At 41.0% G+C, this 15,346-nt stretch overlaps 1 protein-coding gene across 7 annotated transcripts in view; it reads right to left on the bottom strand.

Moving 5' to 3' along the window:
* The window catches only part of DLGAP1 (DLG associated protein 1), a 388,995-nt gene that overhangs the window by 177,375 nt on the left and 196,274 nt on the right, over window positions 1–15,346 (bottom strand). For all 7 annotated transcript variants that reach the window (XM_048508637.1, XM_048508636.1, XM_048508638.1 and 4 more), the window contains one exon: window positions 4,282–4,391. The gene's annotated coding sequence lies outside the window, so the exon portion shown is untranslated. The remainder of the gene's footprint in view (window positions 1–4,281; window positions 4,392–15,346) is intronic.

The following is a 15,346-nucleotide window of genomic DNA, read 5'->3' as shown; positions in this document are numbered from 1 at the left end:
GCTGAGGTTTTGATTGGATCAGAAAGGTATTGATTGTTAGGGAAATCGTATCTAGAGGTACAGGAAATGCAGGGAAGGGGCAATTGTTGAGGAAATGGTTTCTCAAAGGTAGATTAAATATAACATCCAGTATCATGGAGTTTTCCAGGATTCATTGTATCAGAACAGCTTAGCGGGGTGTGGTAATCAAGATGTTTCCATGGTCCATGAGGCTTCCAGCTCCTATTGCCTGGAGTAACTCATTCACTGATTTAATCTTGCAAACAGACCTTTTGCCTTAGGCCTGCTTTTAGGATGGACACTCTGCTACCTACACACACAAATATGAGAATTGGCTTTTACCAATACAGTTGTACAGAAAAATAATATGAGATCCATATTTCAATAGAGCGGGATATGAAGGCAGGGCTAACAGATTCTTGGCCCCATGTTGTAACTGCATTTCTCTCTACCATTTCCTCCCAGTAGCCCTCTAATAAAAGTGTCTTCAGTTGCAACAACTGTATCTTGGTGTGAGTACTTGTGGGTGCTACTTGAGGTTAGGTGGAGAGGTTGATGTCAAATGCAGATGCTTTAAACTCTCTGCAGAGTGGATCGTGCTTATTCTGAAGTAACTGACAGATATCAGCCATGGAGTTCCCAGTTGATAGCTGATAGCAAACTCTACACATGTAGGGTGCGAAGGAAATTCATCAATCTGTTGGGTTATCAGGGCCAGGGCTGTATGTGGCATTTCCCCTAGTTGCCCCGGCCCCGCAGGTGGCTGTACCGACCCACCTGAAGGGAAAGAACTAAAGAAGGCCTCAGGCTTTTGAGGGTACTATTTGCAAAAAAAAGATTTGTGCCAGGGCCATTGTGCATATCAGGCTTCTGGTTAGTCCCATTGGGAAAAATGACAGCCACAAGATAAACACCATTGATACAGAAAGTACACCTGGTTTCAGGTGGCTCCTGTTTATCCTGGGGTTCAGTGCCTTCAGAGCTAAGGGCACCTACCCTTTATGAGATGGGTGCCTGAGATTACCCCATGGATGGATCAACCATCCATATGGGTGTGCGGTTCCTTCCATGATCTGGCTCCTTAGCCAGACTGGCTGTATGCTAACCCCCCTGCTTCTGCAGATGTTCTTTGCCAGCAGAGACAAACCCAAAAATGACCCAGGACATGATCCCCTTGTTCTGAGCCAGGAGGAGATGGAGGTGAACAGCAGAGGAGATGATGGTGCCCAGGCTGCAGAGATGGGGGCTACATGGGTGATCTGGATAGTGGCATTTAAAAAGTTGGTAACAGATGCCCACATGGGCTGAGGCTTTGATTTCTATCCCCCCACCCTAGAGGCATAGCTGGGACAAACTGCACCCAGGGAGAATTCTATGTTTTCTGCCCCCCCTAGGCCTCATCATCCCATAGACCCCCCAATGCCCCTCCACTTACCTTAGTTCAGGCTGAAAAAGTTCAGGCCTGTTCAGTTCAGGCGGGTTGCCGTGGGGGGAAAGGGGGCGGGGGAGATTTTCTGCTCCGTCCAGGCATGCACCCGGTGCAATGCGCACCCTCATCTCCTTGTAGCTCCGCTACTTCCCCACCCCAGGACCCTTTCCCCTGATGTTTGCAGCTAATGTTGTCAACCATCTCCCTGCCCTGATCACATGAAGCAAAGTGTGGTGGCCGAATCAGCTGTATAGTGGACACTGGGCATCATAGAATCCCTCAAGGCAGTGACTGAGATTTAGCCCATTCGACAGGTGGACTTAATATCTTTTGACTGCATAAGAACATAAGAAACAGCCTGCTGGATCAGAGCAGAGTCCATCCAGTCCAGCACTGTGCTACTCACAGTGGGCCACCAGATGCCATTGGGAGCTCACATGCAGGATGTGAAAGCAATGGCCTTCTGCTGCTGCTGCTCCCGAGTGCTAAGGGATTTGCAATCTTAGATCAAGGAGGATCAAGATTGGTAGCCATAGATCAACTTCTCCGCCATAAATCTGTCCAAGCCTTTATTAAAGCTATCCAGGTTAGTGGCCATCACCACCTCCTATGAAAGCATATTCCAAACACCAATCATGCGTTACGTGAAGAAATGTTTCCTTTTATTAGTCCTAATTCTTCCCCCCAGCATTTTCAATGGATGCCCCCTGGCTCTAGCATTGTGAGGGAGAACAATTTCTCTTTGTCAACATTTTTAATGCATAATTTTATATACTTCAATCATATCCCCCCTCAGATGTCTCCTCTCCAAACTAAAGAGTCCCAAATGCTGCAGCCTCTCTTCATAAGGAAGGTGCTCCAGTCCCTCAATCATCCTCATTGCCCTTCTCTGCACTTTTTCTATCTCTTCGATATCCTTTTTGAGATATGGCGACCAGAACTGAACACGGTACTCCAAGTGCGGTCGCACCACTGTTTTATACAAGGGCATGACAATCTTTTCATTATCAATTCCTTTCCTTTTATTATCAATTCCTTTCCTAATTATCCCCAGCATAGAGTTTGCCTTTTTCACAGCTGCCATGAATTGAGTTGACATTCCCATGGAACTATCAACTAAGATGCCCTTTCCTGGTCTGTGATTGATAGCACTGACCCCTGTAGCGTGTATGTGAAGTTTGGATGTTTTGCCCCTATGTGCATCACTTTACATTTTGCTACATTGAACTGCATTTGCCATTTCTTAGCCCACTCACCTAATTTATAAAGGTCAGCTTGGAGCTCTTTGCAATCCTTTGCGGTTCTCACCACCCTACATAATTTGTTATCATCTGCAAACTTGGCCACCACGCTACCCACCCCTACTTCCAGGTCATTTATGAATAGGTTAAAGAGCACTGGTCCCAAAAATGGATCATTGGGGGGACACCATGCCCTACATCTCTCCATTGTGAGAACTTCCCATTTATACCCACCCTTTGCTTCCTGTTTCTCAACCAGTTTTTAATCCATAGGAGGACTTCCCCTCTTATTCCTTGATTGCTGAATTTTGTCAATAGTCTCTGTTTGCACCTTCAAAGAACTCTAGTAAGTTTGTAAGGCAGGAGTTGCCTCTGCAAAAGCCATGCTGACTCTTCCTCAGCAGATCTTGCTTTTCTACATGTTTTATAATTGTATCATTTTTTAAATTTTATCTTTAATGATAATGATTACATACAAGAAAATACTCAGAAGGAACGGTAGAAATAAGTTCATATGGAATGGCAAAAAGTAAAGAATCAGATTTACAGCCTAATCCAGAGCTGACAGGTGGGCAGGGATGGCACCAGTCTGGTACTGCCCTGCCTCCTCCAAAGGGCTTTCCTATGATGTGGGATGCCCGAAAAGTTCCTCATAATCCTTTTTTGCCTGCTTTACAGCTAACTTGCTCCTCTTTTGCCACCATTTACATTCTTTCTTGTATTCTTCATCAGTCGAGCTAAATTTCCATTTTCTGAAAGACATCTTTTTTTCTGATAGTTTCCTCAACCTCCCTTGTTAACCATGGTGGCTTTCTTTTGGACTGGGTGCTGCCTTTCCTAACCTGTGGAACACATTCCAGCTGAACTTTTATTACTGTGTTTTAAAATAACTTCCAAGCATCTTGGACAGTTTTGACTCTCTTGAGTTTCCCTTTCAGCTTCCTGTGCACTATCCCCCCCATCTTTGAGAAATTTCCCCTTTTGAAGATGAATGTAACTACATTAGTAGTTGTCACTTGCTTGCATGCAGAGATACTTAATGACAGCATTGTGGTCACTGTTCCCTATCGGCTCAACAACACTGACTTCCCGTACTAGGTCCTGGGTTCCACAGAGAATTTGATCTGGGATCACCTCTCCCCTGGTTGGTTCCAAAACCATCTGCTCTAAGCCACAGTCATTTAGCATATCCAGGAATGCTCTCTATAGTGGGCAATAAATTTGTCATTAAACAAATTATGAGATGATGAGCTAAATGAAACACATGGTTATGAAAGAGATGATGTATATTTGAAACATGTCTTTTTAATGACAGCCTTCTTTTTATCATGAGTGGAAAGAAAAGTAAGTTGGCCTCAGTTTCACTATATTGTAATGAATATCTGGATACTATAGCAGAACATCTGCTTCCCCTTTCATTTTTCTTCTAAAGTTTCTACAGACTGGAAAAATACTTATGTACCATAAATATCTCTGTATGAGTCATTTACTTAAGCTAACAGCTGCTTCCTAATTAACCAAATGTTCTTCATTTTAAATCATACAGCTAAATGAACAACCTACAACAGGCCAGAATGGGAAAAAGCCCTCCAAAACTGAAGAAGCACAAACCTGCCATTTGTAGCGATCTGTAGAGGTCAATACTTTGACTTCTGATCAGGTGAGTTTAGATAATCTTGCTTCTTGTCAGAGCTGAAGAATGTTATGTAGTAGGGATGAATCTGTGTTAGAAAGAACAAAGACTTTCAGCCTAGGTTAAATACTAAGAATGGTGTAGCATTTAGAAAGTCAGACTAAGATTTGAACCCCTACTGTGACATGGAAGCTCATTGGGTGATTTTGGCCAGTCACTCTCAGCTTAACTTACTACACAGGCCTGGTATAAGGATAAAATGCAGGAGGGGATAATGATACTGCAAACATCCCTAAATAAATAAAAAAGTACATTTTATCAGGAGTCATGATCATAATCGCATTATGAATGGAAATAACAGGCATCAATCAGCCCAAGTGAAGCTTTTTCAATCCCACTGATTTTGATGAAGAGTTTAGTGTAAGCTTACCTTTCACTCATTTCTAACTTTCATTTCTAACATCTGAACTATTCAAAGTGTGGGAATCACAAACATGGCCAGCCTTAACATGATTCAAGTACATATATTCCATCACAAAGGAGTGCTTTATTCTGACAATTTATATGTTGCAGGTTGCTATCTTCTTATCAAAATTGACTTGTCAAAATACACATTTGCTTTATTTTAAAGCAATCAGCGTTTTAAGATTAGAAAAAACAACTCTTCATCACAAAAATAGGATTTTGGAATAAAACGTAATTTTCTTCAAGGCAGTCAAGTCTCAAGTTTAAGAAAGGCTTTTTAGCTTTTAGACAATAACAGGATAAAAAAGGTCTGAATTTGATTAAATCTGGCTACGTTAACAATCTTCAGTAGACATATTTAAACAATAAATCCTCTTGAGCATCATCACAACATGCTTGTATCAAAGGAGATTTCATCTCTAATCAAAATCCACACATTTTCACAAAGATACCATAATTATTTATCTTCATTTCTGAAGGTTATTAAGACCCTGGGGGGGGGGGGGGGGTCTTTCAACTGCCACACTGCCTTTGCCTTATATACTGTAAAATATGGGATATGATTTTAATTTTCAACAGTACAAAGTACAAAGTAATTTATACATAGAACACTGCTGATAAACATTTACAGACTAATCCAGAGCTGTCATGTGAGCAGGCATGGTGCTGCTCTGCCGCGTCCCCTTCCACTCTAAAAGGCTTTCCCACAGCTTGGAAAGTCCCAAAAAGTTAAAAACCTTTACCTCCCACATAGGGGGAAAAAGAGATATATTGCAAAAATTGTGGCATATGCCCAAGCCCTGCTCCGCCAGTGCAACGGGACTAAACCAGGGGTGGAAGGCAAGTAAGGTTGTCTCCACCTCTGGGAATGCCCCCATGATGGCGATGCAGCTCGGGACCATAAGGAAACACCTGTGGAGAGCTGGCCACCATGTCTGGGTGTCCCAGGGCTCAGCAGTGGCTGGGCTCTGGTGTAAGCATCCTTTGTCTGCTGGCATAAGTCCTGAGACGGGCACTTCTACCAACATAAGCCCGTGCCGCATATCCTTTCCACTTGAGAATTATGTTATGGCCATTAACCTTCCTTGAAATATGAAATCCCTGGAAGGGAAAAAAAACTATCATGCCATTCTCTTCTACAAAAAGCACAAAGTAGGAAAAAATATAAATTGCTCAAATTCAACTAACGTATACCTCAGGAAAACTTAATATTCCACATGTATGTAAAATGTTTCACTTTTTAGCTTACTGCATTTGGCTGACTGTTCAACTAGATGTGGTTATTAAAGTCTGGAGGTTTACACTTCTATTTGTCACACAGGGTGATTTTCTAAGCTTTTACCTACCAAAATGAGAGGTTGCCTTATTCGCTTCAATGTCAGGGAACAAAATACACCCACAGGCACAGAAAATCCTGACACTGAAAGGAAACTAGAGTCTCAGTAGGGCGCTCAAAGTGCTTATGGGACACTAAAATGGCTGGTCAGGGACTAATTTTTGAAAAGATGGGAACAGATAATCCTGAATGTTTAAAAACAAAGAGACCAATAAAAACAAACATGAATTGGCTGCATTTTCTTAGAATTTACTTGTAATGTTTTTGAAGGGCAAATATGTTTTCACAATTGAGGATAATAGCTTAATATTTATGAAAATTCTAACTGCTGTCTTGGAAGGTGGACAAAATGCTGGAAGTGAAAGACAAATTGGGCTGGAGAAAAAAATCTCCTGCAAGGCAAGAAAAGATATTTTGGCAAAGGAGGGTAAAGTGCTTGGTGGGAGCAGAACCTAAGTCCTAAGGAGCTAAAACAAACTGACGTGGAAGTGACAAAACAAATAGTCAAACATTACAGAGACTAAACCTCTTCCAATAGTTTAAGGAAAACTGAAGCCGTGTAGACACCTGAATCTGATTTGAACTACAGAGAAGAGTTTACTCCTTCCAGTCCAGTGTGGTTTCATTGGTTTCATTGATTTATTCCTCCTCCACTCTTATTAGCTATTTAACTCTTGTTTATATTTATAAAATTGTATTGGGAAAAAAAGAGGTGGATTCCACGCAGCAAATGAATAACGGCTTGCAATTGTTATAAAGGAACCCATTTCTCTTTTTCTGTTCACATGCGAGCTGTGCAGGCAGCGATTGGAGCTTATGGAAACAGTCTGTGTTACTTTCGCGCCTTTGCACCCAGACACTACTCTTTTTTAAAAAAATTCCTGCAACACATGTGTAGCTGCATAGACAAACAGAAATGAACCTTCCCAGCCATGCCTATCATCTCACAATATGATTGGCTGCACCTGTATAGCTGTACATGTGCAACACGCAAAAGAAAAAAGAAAAAGAGACCTCCCTGCAATGGCAAAGCAATAGTGAATGTGTTGCTGTGATTTGTCATACTTGCTGCCACGGGGAGAAAGCATGCTTGGGAGACTTTGTGCACTGTGGGGTCCTCTGAGAATCTGCCCACAACCTGCTGGGTGACCTGAACAGAATGGTAGGCAGACAGATTCTCCCTGACAGTGGATAGCGTGGAACTTAACGTTAACGAGTGGGAGGGAAACGAGTGGGAGGGAAATAAAGTGCCTCCTGCCTGGTTGTTCATGAAGGAGTGACTCCAACCCACAAATTTGCAAAAGGATCACTGGTTTAGCGATTTTCGAAAATCCCAGTTGAGGGAAATAAAATGGGCCAAACTCATTTGGGGGACAGGAGCTGTGCAAAATCTCCCCTGCCGAATGGTTTGTATTGTGCCCTACACCCGTTATATTTGCCCTGTGCGGAATTCACCAGAGTTGGGACCTCATCTCTCTGTCCTCATGCTGTCCATACTTAGAATTCATAAGGAACCTCCATTATGAGAACTTTAGAAATATGGCAGTTCATACAAACAGCCCCGGAGGATAATAGACACGGCTATAGCATATTGCAAACACTATTCTGATTACAAGTATTCCACACAAACTGAATCCTACCCTTCTTCAACTTGGCATGCTAGGACAATGCAGGACATACAATGCAGGACATACCAAATTCTCTGCTACAACACACACACACACACACACACACACACACACACACACACAGAGAGAGAGAGAGGGAGAGAGAGAGAGAGAGAGAGAGAATATACAACTTCCTTAAAATCCTTTAAAGCAAGCACCTAATCTTTAGGAAAGATGAGTTTCTACAGTCTTTATTCTGAATAGCTAATAATAAAACTTTATTTTTGGTTTTTACCTGGGAAACAACAAAAACAAAATCATAACATAGATAAAAAGTTATTTTTCATGGATGACAACTAAAGGTCAATAAAAACAATCTCAGTTAAGTTTGTCGATTGGAATTTAAATGAAATAACATTTAAATTGTCTGTTTCCATTTACTACTCCATCATTAGCTAAACATGAGAACAGGCTGGTAACACTGAAATGTATTTTATTCCATCTTCACTAACAGGACCCCATAAATTGATATGGTAGCTTTTTTCATATAGAAGCTGAATCGCTTCACTAAAGATTCACAGTGCAAAATTTATTAAAACTGCAGCAGCCATCTGTTCCCTGGGAAAATAAGCTGAATCATAAACCTGTGAGGACTTTCTTCTTTGCCAGTATCCATGATTCAACCATAAGGCTCATGATTTTATGAAGATTATTTTTATGCTCATGTATCACAGATGCTGCCTTGTAAAATATCAAGTCCTATCCTAGATGAGCACCTGTATTGTGCCTCCCTATATTGCAGATTCAGGCTCTTCCTCAATTAGGCCCTCTTTGGATTTCAAGTGTTTCCCTCATTAGCCCTTCCTTGTGTGCTCTTCCTACAATCCATGCAGAAAGTTAAGTAGGCAGATGTTTCAAGGGAGAACCTGGCACAGAAATCAGTAGAAAAAATCCTCCAGGGAAGGATAAGAATGAGCTTAATTTTACTGTGAGGAGGCAGAAATGGGCCTTCAAGATTTATGGATGAGAAAACAGCAGGAAGGAACCAACTCAGAAGAAGAATACCAGGACAACTTCAACACAGGATGAGGTACACGATGTCCTCTCCTGTTATTTCAGTTCATGATACTCACAGAATGCCCAAGCAGTGATTCCAGAGCCCAGTCTAGATGCAGTCACAAATATCTTTCCTAATTTCCTTCTTTTTAAAAAACCAAAATAGAAGAATGCAATTCTGAATGGAGGAATAGTAGGACAGGGGCTACTTAATTAATTTCCTTCAACCATCTTCTCACTCAATAGTAGGATAGGGGCTGCTCAGAAGGATGGAAAGATGTGTTCCAAAACTGTTTTTTTCACTATTGGGAAAAAAATATAAAGAGACGTTGTCTATTTTATGGTATTACCAGCATTTACTTGTAAACTGCCTCATGATGGACTCTGGAGAAGCAGCTTGAATCTCCTAAATAATGAAATAAATTTCCTACTACAAGTGAAAAAGACACTTGAGAATGGACAGGCAGTCAAGAAGGTTAGTCCATTCCTACTCAGACATTTCTTTGTTTAGTATAACACCCTTGTGATGCCACTCAGGGGCTTTAGGGTCCAACTAGACATGATGTTGTGTCCCAGCGTTTCTGTGAAGAGTCAGAATTCACCACAAATGCTACTTCTTCAGACTGGAGCCATGGAATGGTGAGGCAATCTTTTCCTAATAATTTGCTCCATGAGAAAAAAAAGAAATATATAATTGAATCAAAGGATTTTGGGCTTTCCAAAGTACTCATGCAAGTTTGTTTTCAATGGTAAGAACTTGGCTAAATGCAATGAAAAGGCAACATTGCTAATTTTTCATACAAAGGGATGGCCAGAGGTAGAGAGCTGGTGTTTAGAGCTATTTTAAGCAGCAGGTCTACAGATCACGTGAATCTCACCTCAACCATTTCTGCTTGAAGTTTCCAAAGTATGAAAAACATGAATTGGTGTTGTCAAATCAGACCAGAGAAAAGCTACTATATCAGTGAAGACACATTGATTTTTAAAGGTCATTTCAAGATGTGCCTTGAAAATCACCTTCACAGTCTGGTTAAACCCTAAGCATTCTCACTTTGGATTTGCAGGATTCACAGAAAACAGAGAGTTTACAGAATGAAAGCTTCATAAAGTATCACTCTGGACCTTAGCTGTCAGAGTTGAATCTGCCTTTCTAGTCCTCAGAGGAAACCAATGTCAATAAACTGCTATTAGTGAGACATGAAAAGAAGATATCTGAGATCTGGAACTGAGTGGCATTTGACTACAGATGCCCACTTTCAGTTACAGTATTTCAGAACAAATCTGCAGAGAAAATGTTACTTTCAAAACTGATGGCAGCATTTTTAAAAAAATTATATAATTTCTCTATTTAGATATAATGTTTTAAATGTTATGAACAAATCAGTAAACTATACATAAATTGGTATAGAGCCAACCTTGCTCCGGAGAACATTCCAGACACTTAAGCAGCTGTTCCTTCAACAAAAGAAAAGCCACTTAAACTGAAGGAATCACCTTAGACTGGAGAAAAGCTTCAAACTTTGTTCAGTGAAGTCCTAGCACAGAGTTAGGATCCACCCCATTACAAACAGTCAAGAATTCCTGTTGAACTTTTGTGAGAAGAAAGTGAAGATGTCCAACCTCCGGAACATGAATAGATTTCCAGTAAAGTTGTGTTCTCAGAACCTTCTTTGATTTTCTTGTGTTCTCACTGGCTCTGATATTGTTGGGACTTAATTCTTCCATTAAAATATGCCACCCTCATTGACAGGATTCAGCTACACTGTATTGCAATTAGGTGCAATTCAGTATAAATATATCATCTCTCCCAGCATCATCCGTTTGTTATCAAAGTAATAAAATTGGACACCACCCCAAAACAAACAAAATTCTTCTAGATTGTTTGGTGGTTGCTGTTCCTTACTGTTACAATAGGGTATTTTAGTCATGTGTAAGATGAAAACTGTTATGCAGCAGAGGACATACTGTTGTTTACAATTCTTATCTGATGCATCACTTAGTGGTGGAATAGTCAGCAAATAGGACTTTAAAGCAAGAGATGAACAGAGGTTGTTTGCCATTGCCTGCCTCTGCAAAGCAATCCTGGACTTCCTTGGTGGTCTTCCCTTAACTTCCTTGGTGGTCTTCCATCCAAGCAAAGCTAACCCTGCATAGCTCCTGAAATGTGATGAGATTGGGCTAGCCTGTGCCACCCAGGTCAGGGTAGAGCAGCACTTACAGAGCCATTGCTCTAGCAATGACTATAATTTTTTCTGCTTCATACATTTTAGTTTTATCATGTATATATACATTATATGTTATTAAAAAGTGTTGCACTTATCTATAATTGTTGCCCAGTGTCCATCAAGTGTCACCTTTACGGCATGCATAAGAACTGTGCAAGAGAAGGCCAGCCACAGAGCTAAACTTCCAAGCTTCTAGAAGGTTTTTAACTTCTGAGGAGTGCTTCCCCACCCTCCATCTCAAGCTGAGGCTTTCCTGCCCAAATGGTCACATGATGGTGGCTGGAAGAGCTCCTCTCCCTCAGTTCACCCTTTTCCACCATGAAGCTTAAGACTGCTTCAATGAACTCAATGGATTCCTTGCCTGCAACTGACACTATTCAAAGTTGATTACAAGCCATAGGCTACTGAGAACATCCAGAGTCAGATCAGACTGTAGTAATTAGAAGGGGGGGGGCACAAAGACCCAGTCATCAAGGTAAGGATAGTTAGAGCAACCCTTCAACTTCAGTTAAGTGCTACAGGTGAAATATATTTGGTAAAAACTCATGGTGCTCTTGCCAGACCAAATGGAAAGACTGCATACTCATAACAGTCTCCATCACACTCAAATCTCAAATACTTCCTCCATAATTCATGAATCAAATTATGGAAATATATGTCCTTTAGATCAAGAACTGCACACCAACAATATTGAAGTATTGTCGAAGGCTTTCACGGCCGGAATCACTGGGGTGCTGTGTGGTTTCCGGGCTGTATGGCCGTGTTCTAGCAGCATTCTCTCCTGATGTTTCGCCTGCATCTGTGGCTGGCATCTTCAGAGGCATCTTCCTCTGGCATCTTCCTCTGAAGATGCCAGCCACAGATGCAGGTGAAACGTCAGGAGAGAATGCTGCTAGAACATGGCCATACAGCCCGGAAACCACACAGCACCCCAATATTGAAGTAGTACGGGGAGGATATCACCAAGAGAAACCATTCTAAATTTGGCCACCCTGAGGTGTCTGCTCAGTCTCCTCAAGTCTACAACAGGTCTTTTCCAATCACCTTTCTTGTCAGATAGGAAATTCTCAGAGTACAAATTTTATTAAAATAAGTAAGGGAAATTTCATCACCATATTCTTATCTACCAAAATGGCAACTTCTATGACCAAAAGTGGTACAGTCAAAGCCTGAGGTGAAAGTGAAGAAACACAGTGAAGTCTGGTTCTGTAATATAACCTGTAACTGAACTTTATTGTGTATAGAACCAAGCATAAGTTGTAATCAAAGATCAAGAAGTGGCATAGCTGCACCATTGTTTAGGAATTGGCCACCCTCCCTAGTCTCCCTTGGTGACTGATCTTGGAGTGAATGGACATGCTGCCTTCACTTTTGCCTCTGCTGAGGCTAATTCCCTTCCCTTGATTTTTTAGGGATCTGGATCCTTCTGCAAACAAGTGTCTTAATGAAGGTCTTTTTGTCCTTTGGCATATCAATTCACTGAGATTAACAGTCCCATAAAAACATTTGGTAGCATCCCATAAAAGCCATGAGGTTTGATACCCTGAATGAATAGATCTTTATTCCCAGCCCATCACATTTTCTCCCTTTCTTATTACTTGGAGCTGAATGAGTCCCCACTTTGTATCTGGAAGGTCGAAGGCTTTCACGGCCGGAATCACTGGGGTGCTGTGTGGTTTCCGGGCTGTGTGGAATATATACATTTTTATTCAAAACACAAATTTTAAAACAATTACAGTAAGAATACACCCTGATGAGAACTCTCATTTGGCTATGATCAACATGCCTTTGAAACATATGGCAAAAGCCATGTTTTTCCACCGTGAAGAGGCCTCAAGGTAAAGAAAGCACATAGCATTGTTTTCCAGGTTTTATACTTCTTCAGAAAGCAAGAGCAATATTTGAATATTTCCTCATTTTAAATATCAACACACACAGAAATCTGTGAATTATCAGACTTAATCTGATAGAGAGTTAAGACTTTCTCTGATGTGTAAACTCTCCACAGGCAGGGTTTTTGTTAGGGAGGGAGACATGCAAACATGATCCCCCATCAGCCCTCTTTAAGTGTATTGCATTTAAGTGTACTGCATTTTGAAAGGCTATATTTGGAACAGCCTTGGTGTTAAACATGTTCCACTGTACTTCTCCTCCTGTGTTCTGATTCTTTAATGCTAAATTTGTATACGGTGCACCCATTGTGCACCACAAGGACAAAGAAAAACCTACATAGCCAGAGAAATCAAGGAAAAAAAATTACTGGAGCTTACTTTGCCATGGCAACGAATGGAATTTATAAAGAAGCCAAATATAGATGACTGAATAAGGTTTGCTTGGAAACGTCACTGGATTTTATTTTTGGTTTTATAAGCTAAGGATTTCTATTCCAAAGGTTTCTACTGCAAAGGGTCCTTAACCCATTCCTTTACATAATGACTTGAGATAAAATATAAATATACGAAATTGTAATACTAATTGCACAATTCTACTTGTATTTTCAGCAACTGTAATTTAATAATATTTTCATGTGTCAACAGCTAAAGTGATAGCTTATGGGAGTTGAGAGTGCCCAAGCAGTCAAATCTTCTTTACTTGCCTCATAACTCTCCAATTTTGTGCCAGTACTGCTGTTGTAGTTGAGTTATTCCAAAGAGCATTAAATCACACGTACCTGCTTTCACACCCATTATATTCCTACCAGAGGTGTATCTAGGAAAAATGTAGCCCAGTGCAAAATCTGAGTTTTCCACCACCCCCTTCCCCATATGGGCAGCTGCCCTCCCCCACCACGACCAAACAACTTTTTTTGCACTAGGTCATCAGGGAAGGAAGAGAGGTGTGGGGAGGCGATTTGACCACATATGTCCCCCTGGGTGGTACGTCCCTGGTTCCTACTCTGGAGCCCCTTCCGCATATGTAGAATAATGCACTTTCAATCCACTTTCAATCCACTTTGCAGCTGGATTTTACTGTGCGGAATATCAAAATTCAGCCTAGGTTGATGCTTTTGGCACAACTATCAGGATTATGTATGCAGCTAAATAGGATATACCTATCAGTTTTATTATCTTTTCCTTAATATTTTTATTTTGTTTAATAATTTTTATCCCATATTTTCTCTAAGCAGCTTGGGACAGCATTCATCATTCTGGCTTCTTCCACACATGCAGAATAATGCACTTTCAATCCACTTTCAATGCACTTTGAAGCTGGATTTTATAGTGCGGAATAGCAAAATCGACTTTCAAACAATTGTGAAAGTGGATTGAATGTGCATTATTCTGCATGTGCAGAAGGGGCCTCTCTCTTCCTCCATTCCATCCTTTTGACAAGCCTGTGAAGCAGATTAGATTGATGGTCTCCTAGAGACGGTCACAGCAGAATGTGGATTTGTACCTGGATCTTCCAGATCCTAAACTAACGACTCTAGCACACTGGCTCTGCCTACACCTGCACTCCTTCTATGTATTATTAAATGCTTTTATTAGGTGCTATTTACAGAGTTTAGGCTCAGGCTTAAGTAAATACTGCACAGTGAAAGTAATACTGTTATTTTTAGTTATCTTCTTGTAAGGCATCTTTGTTATAACCTCCAAAATTCTTTGGAACAAGCCATCACAGTTAAACAGGTATAAAACTGCAGAAACGCAGATATGAATAACACTATTCAAATGATAGTTAGGCATTCCATCTGAACTGACAAACCATATTTCATGAGCAGCTGCTGACTTAGAATCCACAACAGCAGGTTGAAATGTTTTGGCAAGTCATGAACAAGCCATGATTTATGAGTGGCCAACAAACCTGAATCTGAAACAGTTGGCTGAGTTGTGAGTGAACAGCACCTGAACTCCCTCAGGTTGGCACTTTCAGTGTTTCTTGAAACACTCCCACGTGTCACTTTCACACAGGCCCAGCTTTGTCTCCTGCCACTCTACCATCTTTATCTCCACCTCCACTCCATGCAACTGCTTTTCAGTTCAGAAAATCCAGGGTGGAAAGGATATTTCACCCATAATGGGTGGTATTGTAAAAAAAAAAACCTTCTCTGCATGCCTCCAGCATTAAAAAGTAGATGTTGGAGACCATGGAAGCTGACTGGGAAAAAGCTATGCTGCAGCAACAATAAGAGAGAAATGCAGAGACATTTGCAGCAGCACTGAGAGCTACACAAAGAATCTTTGCTGTGTGAAAGCAACCCGAGCCAGCGTTGTAAATGCTGCAATTCTAGAATATTATATCTGTCTCTGAACAGAAAACCTGTGAAACTTTTCTCAAGGAGCATTACTCAGTTTCTAGGGCAGCTGCCTTACACGATGCCCTCCGCTAAATTTCCAGTTTATTTTAACATGTG

This window comes from Sphaerodactylus townsendi, linkage group LG09 (assembly GCF_021028975.2).
Source record: "Sphaerodactylus townsendi isolate TG3544 linkage group LG09, MPM_Stown_v2.3, whole genome shotgun sequence".
Taxonomy (NCBI): Eukaryota; Metazoa; Chordata; class Lepidosauria; order Squamata; family Sphaerodactylidae; genus Sphaerodactylus; species Sphaerodactylus townsendi.
The sequence above is the reverse complement of the archived record's forward strand: the minus strand, read 5'-3'. Positions and strand labels throughout refer to the sequence as shown.